This window comes from Schistocerca gregaria, chromosome X (assembly GCF_023897955.1).
Source record: "Schistocerca gregaria isolate iqSchGreg1 chromosome X, iqSchGreg1.2, whole genome shotgun sequence".
Classification (NCBI taxonomy): Eukaryota; Metazoa; Arthropoda; class Insecta; order Orthoptera; family Acrididae; genus Schistocerca; species Schistocerca gregaria.
In genome coordinates this window covers 461,054,840-461,067,453 of record NC_064931.1, presented here as the reverse complement: position 1 = coordinate 461,067,453, position 12,614 = coordinate 461,054,840, and positions in this window count along the sequence as shown.

The following is a 12,614-nucleotide window of genomic DNA, read 5'->3' as shown; positions in this document are numbered from 1 at the left end:
ACGTAGGAAAGTTCTAACTCTTACTGAACACCTTGCTTTGAAAGTGGTATAAAAGTGCATTTGCATTCTATAGCTGGTCCGCCCCTAATATGACTTTCTCTGAACAGCAAATGACATTGAGCGTCCGGCCGCTCCGCCTTAATTGCTTCCCGATAATGCTTTCAGCAAAACATTAACGTATAACGTATCATCTATGAGTCAGACAGTGATTACAGTCATTTTCTGTGAGCCTACAAGAGATATGTTTCTAAACAAATGGGATATCGCGCGATTTGTGGTTATTTCAGTAAAGGTCAATCTATTTAAACGGTAGCCTCGGGTATTTCAGTGCGACCGCCCCTCCACGACGGCAAAAAGGAAAAGCAACGCCCCAAGATCAAGTAACGTATGAATAGGCTCGCCGCAACACGGCGAGAAACACATCAGCGCAAGCGTGAACGTGTTAAATATACGTACAATTACTTCTATTAATAAATTTATCATGTGCTCACACAGACAACTCGACAACACGTCTTCAGGCAACTACAGTGTGATAACTTTGGGTCACTGAGTATGGCAGCAATCTGAAACAAAGAACAGTTGAAACGAAGTGTTGGAAATGGTGCTGACTTTTAACGGTCAGTATTTGGGAGAGTGTTTTCATTTCAAATAATTGTATGTGTTATCGGCAGACAGCAATAAGCTATCTTATGGCTTATCATTAACTGTTTGAAGTTACCGACTTTGGATGAATTAGCTGCAACTAAGCTGCAACGAGAATAGCACCAGTGTAAACATTTTTAGTTTCCGATACTAAATTAGAAGTGGACTTAAGTGGACTTAAATTTGACAATCTTACATGCGAAATTAGTAATTTCGTCTCTCTGTAATGTGTGAACTTAAGACATACTAGTAATAAAGTTATCACTCAATCTCTTGTTTCGAGACCGATCCAAGGCGCCCGGTAGATTATTATATTAATAACATATCTGCAGACAGAACAATCATCATTGGTTACAGCTATTTTATATTTGATAAATTTACATTAAAATTTTAGTTACAACGTCGATTGAAAGTGCTAAACCAGTGGAGACGACAATTAGAACAAAATTTTCACCCTCGAGAATAGCACCAGTGATGCGCCACGCTAAATAGTGGTCGCCATTCTAGCGCTTGGCAGAGCCAGTCAGCGAAAACTGACACACGACTCGTCCCAACATCCTGGTACAGTGTGGCTCCAAGCGATTCCTAAGAAAAGTATAATAGATTTGTCCAATGAATACCCGTTTATCATCTGCATTTATTCTTGCTGTAAAAATTGTAATGGCCAGTAGTATACTTGCTCGTCGCTACTGATTCAACACAAAGTCTAGATGCAGTTGACATCAATTTTTCATTTTCTTTCCTTCCCTCCCCCCCCCCCCCCCCTTCCAACTATGTTTATGAAGATTTATGATGATATTATTGGACATATTCTGTTTTGACGGTGTTTTTCATTGAGTCCTGCAGACGAATGAAAGGAATTATTATCGACACCATTCAACTTCCAAGACGCGCTGAAACTTCACTCATCACAATCTCAAGGTAGATATCTGGTACAGAAGAGATTTTCTTAAAACATTAAGGTTTGCGAATACCATAATAGAAGTTACTCCAAAAGCTGTAGGAGTTTAAGTGAAGGCACACATAATTACAATGTTCCAAAACTTGGCATATACAGCTTTAACGGTTATCGCTCGTTAACAATACTTACACACGTAAATGATAAACAGGCTTCAAGCAGCCTGTTATTTTTTTCGTTTTTTTATGGGACTTAACAACTGTGGTCATCAGTCCCCTAGAACTTAGAACTACTTAAACTTAACTAATCTCAACACATCACACACATCCATGCGCTAGGCAGGATTCGAACCTGAGACCGAAGCAGTCACGTGCTTTGGGACTGAGCGCCTGAACCGCTAGACCACCGCGGCCGGCAGCCTGTTATTATTGTAGTCTCCAGTCCGAAGACTTGTATTTTACTCTTCTACGTGCTAGTCTAATCTATAGAAACTTCTTCCTCTCTGTATAACTACCGCAACATCCATCCATTTGAACCTGCTTGCATTGTTCAAGCTGTAGTACCACTCTAAAAGTTTTACCCATCCACGGGTGCGTAATTTACCAAAATGACATTACCCTGATAAGTAAGAATGAGTCGTCCAACCGGTTACGTATTTCTGTGGAGTTAAGTAATAAATTCCTCTTAACCCCATTACGCCTCAGTACCTCATTATTTATTATAAAATCTGTACATTTAATCTGCAGCATTTGTTTTCTTTATCACCACATTTCAAAGCCTTCTATTCTTTTCTTGTTTGAATTGCTAATCATCTACGCTTCACTTCCATGCTAGGCTACAAGAAACTTACAAGCAGTTAAATTTAGCTTTTGCACTGAAATAACAAAACCCACCATTATGGTTCAATTCACACTTAAATGGTACTGAAAAGTCCACATTTTCGAGTCAGTGGCCTCCTTTGGGGGCCAAGGTCAACGGTATTTCACCTTTCTCCTGACCTTCACCTTGGCCTCAGGACGTAATCATATCTATCCCTCTCTCCTGTGCTGTCACATTTAGATGCGGAAACATGTTGCAACATCGACCAGCTATATAGGCTGTTCACATCATGTATCATAAAGATTTATGGATATTTCCGTCACAATCATATATGATTATCCTTTAGACTACTACATGTCCGCTTAACAGTGATAAATTGTGCCTCCAACGCCTGTTTTGAGAAAGTGGACTCGTTCTATATCGGTTTTTGGCTGCAAGTTGTCTTTGGTAGTCTCAGCGGAGCGTCCCATGCTAAACTAGTTGCGATGATGTTATGTGTAGGGTCCAATTCACATGTCTTAAGGCAAAGACAGCGAAAGTCGTCAAGGAGCAGCACATCAATTTTTAAACATAAATTGTAATATTCTCCAAGTGCCTTTGTTATTGTTTCACCTGTTAACAAACTCTTAAACTTATAGATTGAAGGCAAGTGATCTTCCAGAATAATCGATTCATTGCTTACATTCTGCCACAATAAAGTCCTCTTCTTCTTAACTAAGTAAAAGTCAAGATCTTTATGAAAATATAACCACATTACGTTGAGTTCTTATAGTTTTAAATAAATGCACACTTTTCGAGGCAACACATCAAAAAATCTGACATTCAATAAAACTGATATTTATGTTGCATCACATCTACTGAGGAATTACGGTAATGACCTTTGGAAAGATTTATGTTTTTTCGTATTTGATACAATAATGGAAACGTTAAAATAATTTCTTGATCATCATTTGTTTTGTGTTGTTCATAAAGGTTTGTGATTAAGAACTGCCCGTCGTAGCTGCTCAAATTGTGGGAGACAACGGGCACAGTACGGTGCTGTCTATAATTTACATTGGCGACTAGATGTGCTGCGCCTCGTTAGACACCTGTAAAACGACAATCATCGCTGTGCTTCACATCATCTTCCGAAAAAGCAGGCCACCGATGAGCGGATTTTAAATGCAGTCCACGGTTAATTCCGACGAATTGTGGAATACCAGCAGTCCCCACCTATGCGTTAGTAAAGCCACGACCCTCAGTTCGTTACTCGCAGTTCCGGGAACCGGTGATCCGACCTCCTTGCAGGTACATACACTCTCATATTTCTGTGACGGGCCTCGTTCAGGAAGTTCGTGAGTTTTCGGCGAACCAGCGGGTAACGACCTACTCCGGCAGAACGACGCGCTCGCGTTGGCTACCCTGCAACCGCTGCCACACGCCTTTAAAAGAGCTATTCGGTAAAAAAGCGTTTTTGTGTTGGTTGTAGCTTTATATTTCAACTTCATGATGGATAGACTATAATTTCGTTAATGATCACAGTTGTTGTGACAATCTGCATGTAACCAATACACTAAATATAATTCAAATGCATTGCAATGAGAAATAGAGATCATTACGAATTAGAGTTTGGTGCACATTAGACCATATATTGCTGCTTACGAAATTTAGTAGGGTATTGAATTTTTCTTTAGACTTGGCGAGAGGTCTCTATCTATCACCATTCTCACGCAAATTGAATTCATGTAACGCACTCATTTCCGAACACGTGCGCCTTAAAGCTAGAACGAAATACTCATAACATCTCTAATGTCTCATAAATAGTTTGAGGTCTCTAAATGAGCACACAATGAGACTTCTTTATCTGCATCAATACACGAGCAAATATAGACTTTTGCAGTGGACTGATGTAATTATTTTAGAGTCTTCAATAGCAGTATAAATGAGAATTAGTGTAGCTGTGCAACAGCTAGGTAAAGGAAGAAATTACACGTTAATTCTGATACCAAGAACGTGCTATTTCATGAGATTTTGACCTCATTTTTCCTCAGTTCCTTTGTTTAATAAAGCATTGTTTCATGAATCTGCCCCAATTGCAACTGCATATTAATGTCTGAGAAGCTACAATGTGTAAAGTTCGCTTTGTCTTACCAAAGAAGGAAATTTGAACAGGACGACAAGAGAAATATAGGTGAAAATCGAAATTCGCCACTGAGGAATGAGTGGTAAGCAGGGGACAGCAAGGTTTAAATCCTACAAATGTACTGAAGGGCACGACCAATGTGGACATCAAAGGAATTTTACAACTGTACCATGAAATACCTGGTTTTTTTAAATCTGATACATGAACATAATACAAAAATGAATGTAAAGAAGAAGAAGTAGAAAGAGATGCCTGAAACATTTCGCGGCAGTGTTCTAACTTTGGAACAAGGTGTTATAAAAAGTAGCTCAGTGCCAAACTAGTACAAGCAGATGGCATTTCTTTATCTGAGTGAAAATCGGGCATAATGTATCGTAAGTAACATAAAAATGTTTTGAAACGCACTATTTTTCCACGTAGGAAGCAGACCAGATATTATACATCTTTCATTACAGGTCACTGATGAAGTTTTATTTCAATAAAACGAAACGCATTTGGTGACAAAAACACTCATCTCCCTGTAGAAATTTATAAAATACCTTAAATAATTTCAGAAATAATACCAGGAAACGGTTAGCAAGTGTGGTGTCTGGCGGTGACACCACAGTTTTAACAGGTTCTCTCTCAAGCTGGGAACGAAGGTGAAAAAGGCCCTTTGCCTCCAATGGAATCTGGTTATTCGTATAACCTCTTATGTAAAGTGATTCGAGAAGTGAGTAGCTGAAATCCGAAACGGGGCTAGGCATAGATACATATTTCACTTCAGTCAATGTTAGTGTTCAACCAGTGTTAGTGTTCAATCAATGTTAGTGTCCAATCAATCTTAGTGTTCAATCAATGTTAGTGTTACAATATTCTTAACCATCATAGATACATATTTCACTACAGACTGCATATTATCATCAGATTTAAGCTCACTACCACTTACAAGAACACCTACATAAAATGGATTAGTCTGAAAAACAGTATTTCTAGCACCACATTTTTTAATATTTCTTGTTTGATTCATTTGTCTCCCCCTCCCCAAACTCCTCCACCATTTATTTACATAGAGCGGTGGCCCCTGTCCTTACGGCAGCTAAGGAATTGCTGCACTGCAACGTGAACCTGGCAGTCGATGTATTCTTGCAAGCAAAATTTTAGTTCCTAATACTGGATGGCATGCTACTGAAGTTCAGGCTTCATTGCTGAAGAAGGCAGTAGGCATCCGGTTCGGCATTGACGAGAGCAAATGCCCGACGATGAGCGTCAACAAAGATACCATAAGGCAGGAAATGCTGCTCTATGCAATACATATTATTTGCCCAAGTTTCTAGTTTCGTGTAGAGGTCCGGATAATGCGAAGGAGCTACACGAGGGCTTTTAGGCACGGAGTCATTCGAAAAGAGCGTTGTGATCCATCAGTGGATCCTGCTGTCATATCCGCCACCCTATTTGCAAGCTCCTGCATGACGAGCTGTATAGCTCGTAGGACGAGCAACTTCTCTTCGTCACATCGACGGGTTCAGATATCGGATGTTCGGCCGAAGGGAAGTAACAAGATCTGACCTACCTGTTGACCTGGAGGGACTAAAGAAACAAAAGAACATACGTGTGACCACCTGGGTCTAAAGAAAACCTCCTCGTCAAACTGCTATATCTCACGAAAGAAGGTACTTGAGAAACAACACGTTCGTGATCGACAAGAGAAAAGTTTAATGCAACACAACCGGATATCACCTAGACAAAACACTCTTTCTTACAATATATAATACCAAATCCTCACAGAAATAAATAAGGCGTTCGCCTTGAAAACAACATAATTAATTAAGATGAAGGGATACAAAGACAAATCCCAATGGAAGGAAGGATAGTCGTTTGTAGCTAGGCGGAGTAAGTAGAACCCGAGCAAGGAGGATTCTCGTTGCGCTTGCCCGGCCGTTTATCGGTCAGTTGCCAAGTGATATTTGCCGTCGGCCGAAGTCCTTGTAGGCGACGCCTTAGAGGTATGCATGTATGTGATGCCTCTCCATCCGCAAAGTGTCCGGTCCATCAGGCGTACTGCTGCCATACGACAGCATTCTACTATTTTTTTCGTTTTTCGGCAAATAATTCGTGTCGCGACTTAGTAAACTGTAGGGTTGGGTAGTACCTTCACCTATCAGCTCATGCCTTCTCTGATATTGGAATCACATTCTTGCAGAGGTCTGAAGATACTTCGTGTGTCTCATATACAGGGTGTTTCAAAAATGACCGGTATACTTGAAACGGCAATAAAAACTAAACGAGCAGCGATAGAAATACACCGTTTGTAGCAATATGCTTGGTACAACAGTACATTTTCAGGCGGACAAACTTTCGAAATTACAGTAGTTACAATTTTCAACAACAGATGGCGCTGCAAGTGATGTGAAAGATATAGAAGACAACGCAGTCTGTGGGTGCGCCATTCTGTACGTCGTCTTTCTGCTGTAATCGTGTGCTGTTCACAACGTGCAAGTGTGCTGTGGACAACATGGTTTATTTCTTAAAACAGGGGATTTTTCTGGTGTTGGAATTCCACCGCCTAGAACATAGTGTTGTTGCAACAAAACGAAGTTTTCAACGGAGGTTTAATGTAACCAAAGGACCGAAAAGCGATACAATAAAGGATCTGTTTGAAAAATTTCAACGGACTGGGAACGTGACGGATGAATGTCCTGGAAAGGTAGGGCGACCGTGTACGGCAACCACAGAGGGCACGCGCAGCTAGTGCAGCAGGTGATCCAACAGCGGCCTCGGGTTTCCGTTCGCCGTGTTGCAGCAGCAGTCCAAATGACGCCAACGTCCACGTATCGTCTCATGCGCCAGAGTTTACACCTCTATCCATACAAAATTCAAACGCGGCAAACCCTCAGCGCCGCTACCATTGCTACACGAGAGACATTCGCTAACGATATAGTGCACAGGATTGATGACGGCGATATGCATGTGGGCAGCATTTGGTTTACTGAGGAAGCTTACTTTTACCTGGACGGCTTCGTCAATAAACAGAACAGGCGCATATGGGGAACCGAAAAGCCCCATGTTGCAGTCCCAACGTCCCTGCATCCTCAAAAAGTACTGGTCTGGGCCGCCATTTCTTCCAAAAGAATCATTGGCCCATTTTTCAGATCCGAAACGATTATTGCATCACGCTATCAGGACATTCTTCGGGAATTTGTGGCGGTACAAACTGCCTTAGACGACACTGCGAACACCTCGTGGTTTATGCAAGATGGTGCCCGGCGACATCGCACGGCCGACGTCTTTAATTTCCTGAATGAATATTTCGATGATCGTGTGATCGCTTTGGGCTATCCGAAACATACTGGAGGTGCCGTGGATTGGCCTCCCTATTCGCCAGACATGAACCCCTGTGACTTCTTTCTGTGGGGACACTTGAAAGACCAGGTGTACCGCCAGAATCCAGAAACAATTGAACAGCTTAAGCAGTACATCTCATCTGCATGTGAAGCCATTCCGCCAGACACGTTGTCAAAGGTTTCGGGTAATTTCATTCAGCGACTACGCCATATTATTGCTACGCATGGTGGATATGTGGAAAATATCGTACTATATAGTTTCCCACATCTGTTGTTGAAAATTGTAAGTACTGTCATTTCGAAAGTTTGTCCGCCTGATAATGTACTGTTGTCCCAAGCATATTGCCGCAAACGGTGTATTTCTATCGCTCCTAGTTTAGTTTTTATTGCCGTTTCAAATATACCGGTCATTTTTGAAACACCCTGTATCTAGGACCTCAGGTAGAATAATTTTGACATGTTCGCGTCTCTCAAGGATCTCAGTAATTCTGAGTGAAAGTTGTACATTCCTTCGGTCTTGTTTCTAATTAGGTCTTCCAGTGCTGTTCCAAAATCATCTTGCAGTGTGTTATCTCCTATCCCACCAGCACACCCCTCGTTTCCTTTCTGTACTGCTGTCGTCAAGTTTGTTTCTCTTACATAAATCATCTACATATTTCCTCCACATTTCAGCTTTCACTTCTTTACTTAGTACTAACTTCCCACCATAACCCTTAATACTCACACTGCTGCTTCTTTCTTCTTCATCGAGGGCCTCTTTAATTTTCCTATAGGCAACATGTGGAAACTTCGGGCCACCATTTGTCATCCAGCCACTCCTGCTTAACCTCTTTGCACTTTCGGTCGATCTCGTTTTTGACGTCTATATTCCCTTTCGACTGCTGCAGTTTCTGTATTTTTATGTTTTCTCATTTAGTCAGTTAAAGTCAATATTTTCTGTAGTATCCAGGCTCTAGTCTAGGCCTTGGTTTTACCTATGTGATTCTTGGCTGCCTTCCCTATTTCATCTTTCAAAACTACCCATTGGTCTTCTGTTGTCTTCCTCTCCCCAGTTTCCGTCCGTCGTTGTTTAATGTTCCTTCTGAAACGCACAACGTCCAGTTCCTTAAAATTTCTCACGTCCCATGTCCTTAATTATCAGCCTTCTTGTAATTTCTTCAGTTTCAACCATAGTTAATTATCAGTAATTTATTATCAGAATCCTAATATTCCCCAGGAAATTTGTTAGAATTTAAAATTTGGTTCGGAAGCTCCGTCTTGTTGTTGTTGTGGTCTTCAGTCCTGAGACTGGTTTGATACAGCTCTCCATGCTACTCTATCCTGTGCAAGTTTCTTCATCTCCCAATAATTACTGCAACCTACATCCTTCTGAATCTGTTTAGTGTATTCGTCTCTGGGTCTCCCTCTAAGATTTTTACCCTCCACACTGCCCTCCAATAATAAATTGGTGATCCCTTGATGCCTCAGAACATGTCCTATCAACCGATCCCTTCTTCTTGTCAAGTTGTGCCACAAACTCCTCTTCTCCCCAATCCTATTCAATACTTCCTCATTAGTTACTTGATCTACCCATCAAATCGTCAGCATTCTTTTGTAGCACCACATTTCGAGGGTTCTATTCTCTTCTTGTCTAAACAATTTATCGTCCATGTTTCACTTCCATACATGGCTACACTCCATACAAATACTATCCGAGGGCACGAAGCGCTGCTTTCTGGTTCTATGACGGTGGCAGTCTCTTGGGCAAAATATTCCGCAGCTAAATTAGTTCCCATCATAATGAAATATATGTGTTTCAGGAGTAGATCTAATAATGAACAAAGAGCCTTAAATGGGGGTAAGCCGCTATGAACAGGATATTGGAAAGCATAGCCAATATATATACAAAGACGGAACCGAATACCGTTGTTAAAATAAATGTGGCCCCAGCTCGGCAGGTGATGACGAGCTCGGAAAAAAGTGTTATGACATACATTAAGTTATTCAGTCCGTTAAGGAGACGACAATTTATTCGTGACGGGAGAGCCGAATTCAGTAACGAATAAGGAAATGGAAGTAAAAATAGTAGGAAAAAATGCAGTGGTGGAAACGATTGAAGGCGAATTTTACGTTTAGCACCAATTTACCTTTGTTAGAAATCTGTTCGAGACACAAAACAAACGTACGTACACGTGTGAGAATGGTGGTGGCAAAGCTGTTTCCGATAAATTATTAATGGTAAGATAAATTTTTTTTAAAAAAATTTTGAGCTACGATACGTTTACAGACGCATATTTGGACTCGGACCAATGATATCTATTTGATATGAAAAGCAGACTACAGCTGAAGAAACTGCGGAAGGGCTGAAAACTAAGGAGATGGGCCCTGAGTAAGTTGATACTAGCACAGGTTATTGACTGTTACAAAGAAAGCATCAACCAATGTCTGAGTGAAATGGGTAGTAGAATCGTAATAGAAGATAAATGGTTAACTTTGGAAATTAAGAGAAAGAATATAAAGAATGCAACAAACGGAGCTGCCAAAGATAACACAAAATTCTACAAATGAGAGTGATAGACGATGAAAATGAGTAAAGAAGAATTGGCTTGAAGAAAAATGCAAATACAAAGAACCATATCTCAGTGACTATGAACTTAGTTTCCTGTATCCATACATTTTGTGTAGTAGCTAGTTTACCAGATTTTCTTGTTAAATTGCTGGACGCACACAAAGCTCATACTAGTGTTACTGTTGTAGTTCTCCCTCACATGTGAACGGATTATTACGTACAAACTGTGTACTTCTTAGAACCTGACACTGTACTATGTTTGGTTTTGTAATATTACTAGCTAAATACCCGGCGTTCCCCAGGTATGTTTTTTTTCCAATCTGCTATCGGTCCGTCACCTCCTTCCGCTGTCTGTGCATCTCCTGCTTCCCACTCTCTGTCTATTTCCTCAAACTCCATTACCTGTCCATCTCCAGTTGCCCTCTCTCCGTCCACCTGCTCCTCACCTCTCTCTGTTCATCTGACACTTCCCCCTCTCTGTGTCCATCTGCTTCTACCCTTCTCCCTGTCCATCTGCTCATTCCTCCTCCATCCCTCTCCTCAACGCCATCTTTCATTTCCTCACCCCCTTTAAGTTGATCTTCTTGTCCTGTGGTAGCTGTCCCTCTCCATTTCCCGCTCTCTCTCTTCACCTACCCACCCACTCTACCTGTCCATCTCTTTCTCCACACTGTCTCAGTCCAAATCCTCCGCTTCCCTTTCTCTATCAATTACCAACTTTTCCTTTCCTCTCAACGTCATGACTCGAATCACAATAGGTGTTTCCTGGTTCTTAGCGCCCCCCTTTCCCGCGGTATTTGTTTTCATACGGTAAGTACTAGGTGTACCAAGTTTGGCTGAAATCGATCCAGGAGCATAGGGGGAGCAGAAAATCGATCAACAGACAATTTTTGGACCAAGAGGTTGTTGGAATGCTAAAAAAGTGGGATGATCAGAAGAAAATGTAAAAAGTCACTTGCAGAGTCTAAAACGATGTAATAAATCAAAATCATTTACAATTCTAATAAAGAGAAAGGAAACGGAAAATTTTAGATACTGAACGTCTATTTAATAAAAGGAAAACAGTATTTTGTTTCAATTATTTATATCTTGGTTTTGCTGTTACATGACGTCACATCGTTGCTTGCGATATGTCGTAGCTGTAGCGATTGGCTGTTGTTCCAAATATTAGTGGGAAGTCTCAAACGCAACCGTTGCTGCTGAGTGGCTGAGGTTTTCGTCTTCTTCATTTCCTTCAACATTTAATTCCTCTTGCTTAACACTATACGGTTGCAAAACAAGATCGACGATTCTGATGATCTTGAAGTCCTTCATTTGCAGCAACAACAATATAACATTCTGCTAGTCATTCATCTACATGAGCAAGCTTTATATCATTCTGAAGCGGTTGTATGTCAATGACTAAATCAGCCATGTCTGACTCATTACTTCACTGAAGTTCTTTCTCTTGGTTTAGGTTAGGACAATAGTTCTTCCAGGTTTTTTGTACAGTGGTTTCCTTAAGTTTTTCACAAGCTTCAGCAACTGCGTAAACAGCATTTTCTATGTTGAGGCTTGTCGTTGTTTGAAAACGTCACAACCGCCTCCTGTTGTCTCTAACGAGGCACTGACGTATTTTCTCCCGTAAGATCGTTTCAGCCACTCAATAACTCTCTGATCTATTAGTTGGATTACTGAAGGCACTTGGATAGGGAGGGTGGGCGAGAAGAAATTTTTTTGAAATGTGTGGTAAGTTCCTATGGGATCAAACTGCTAAGCTCATCGGTCCCTAGGCTTACAAACTAATTAATCTTACTTAAACTAACACACACACCCATGCCCGAGGGAGGACTCCAACCTCCGACGGGGGTAGCAGCCGAACCGTGGCAAGGCGCCGTAGATCGCACGGCTACCCAGCACGGCAGTAGGAGAAGACATAGCTTTTATGTGACCTTGTAGAAGTTCGGACTCATGTCGATGTCAAGCAGAAAAATTGCACAGTGCGGTGGATTGCTTGATTTAAAGCATTTTTCAACAATCAGAACGAATGCATCAAATAACCATTCCTTAGGGAAATTACCATTCATCTAAGTACTCTTTTGACCTTTATAACAGACATTAAGTGCTGACATGCTTATGTTCTTGAAGACTCTTGTGTTCCTACATTTACCGGTTACAAACAACGGTAATGTATGGTAACCAGTTCCATTTCTGCTTGTCGCAATTGTCCGCCTATCCTTTACTAGCTTCACGCCTGTGATTGTTTCATTCGTTTAGGCAAGG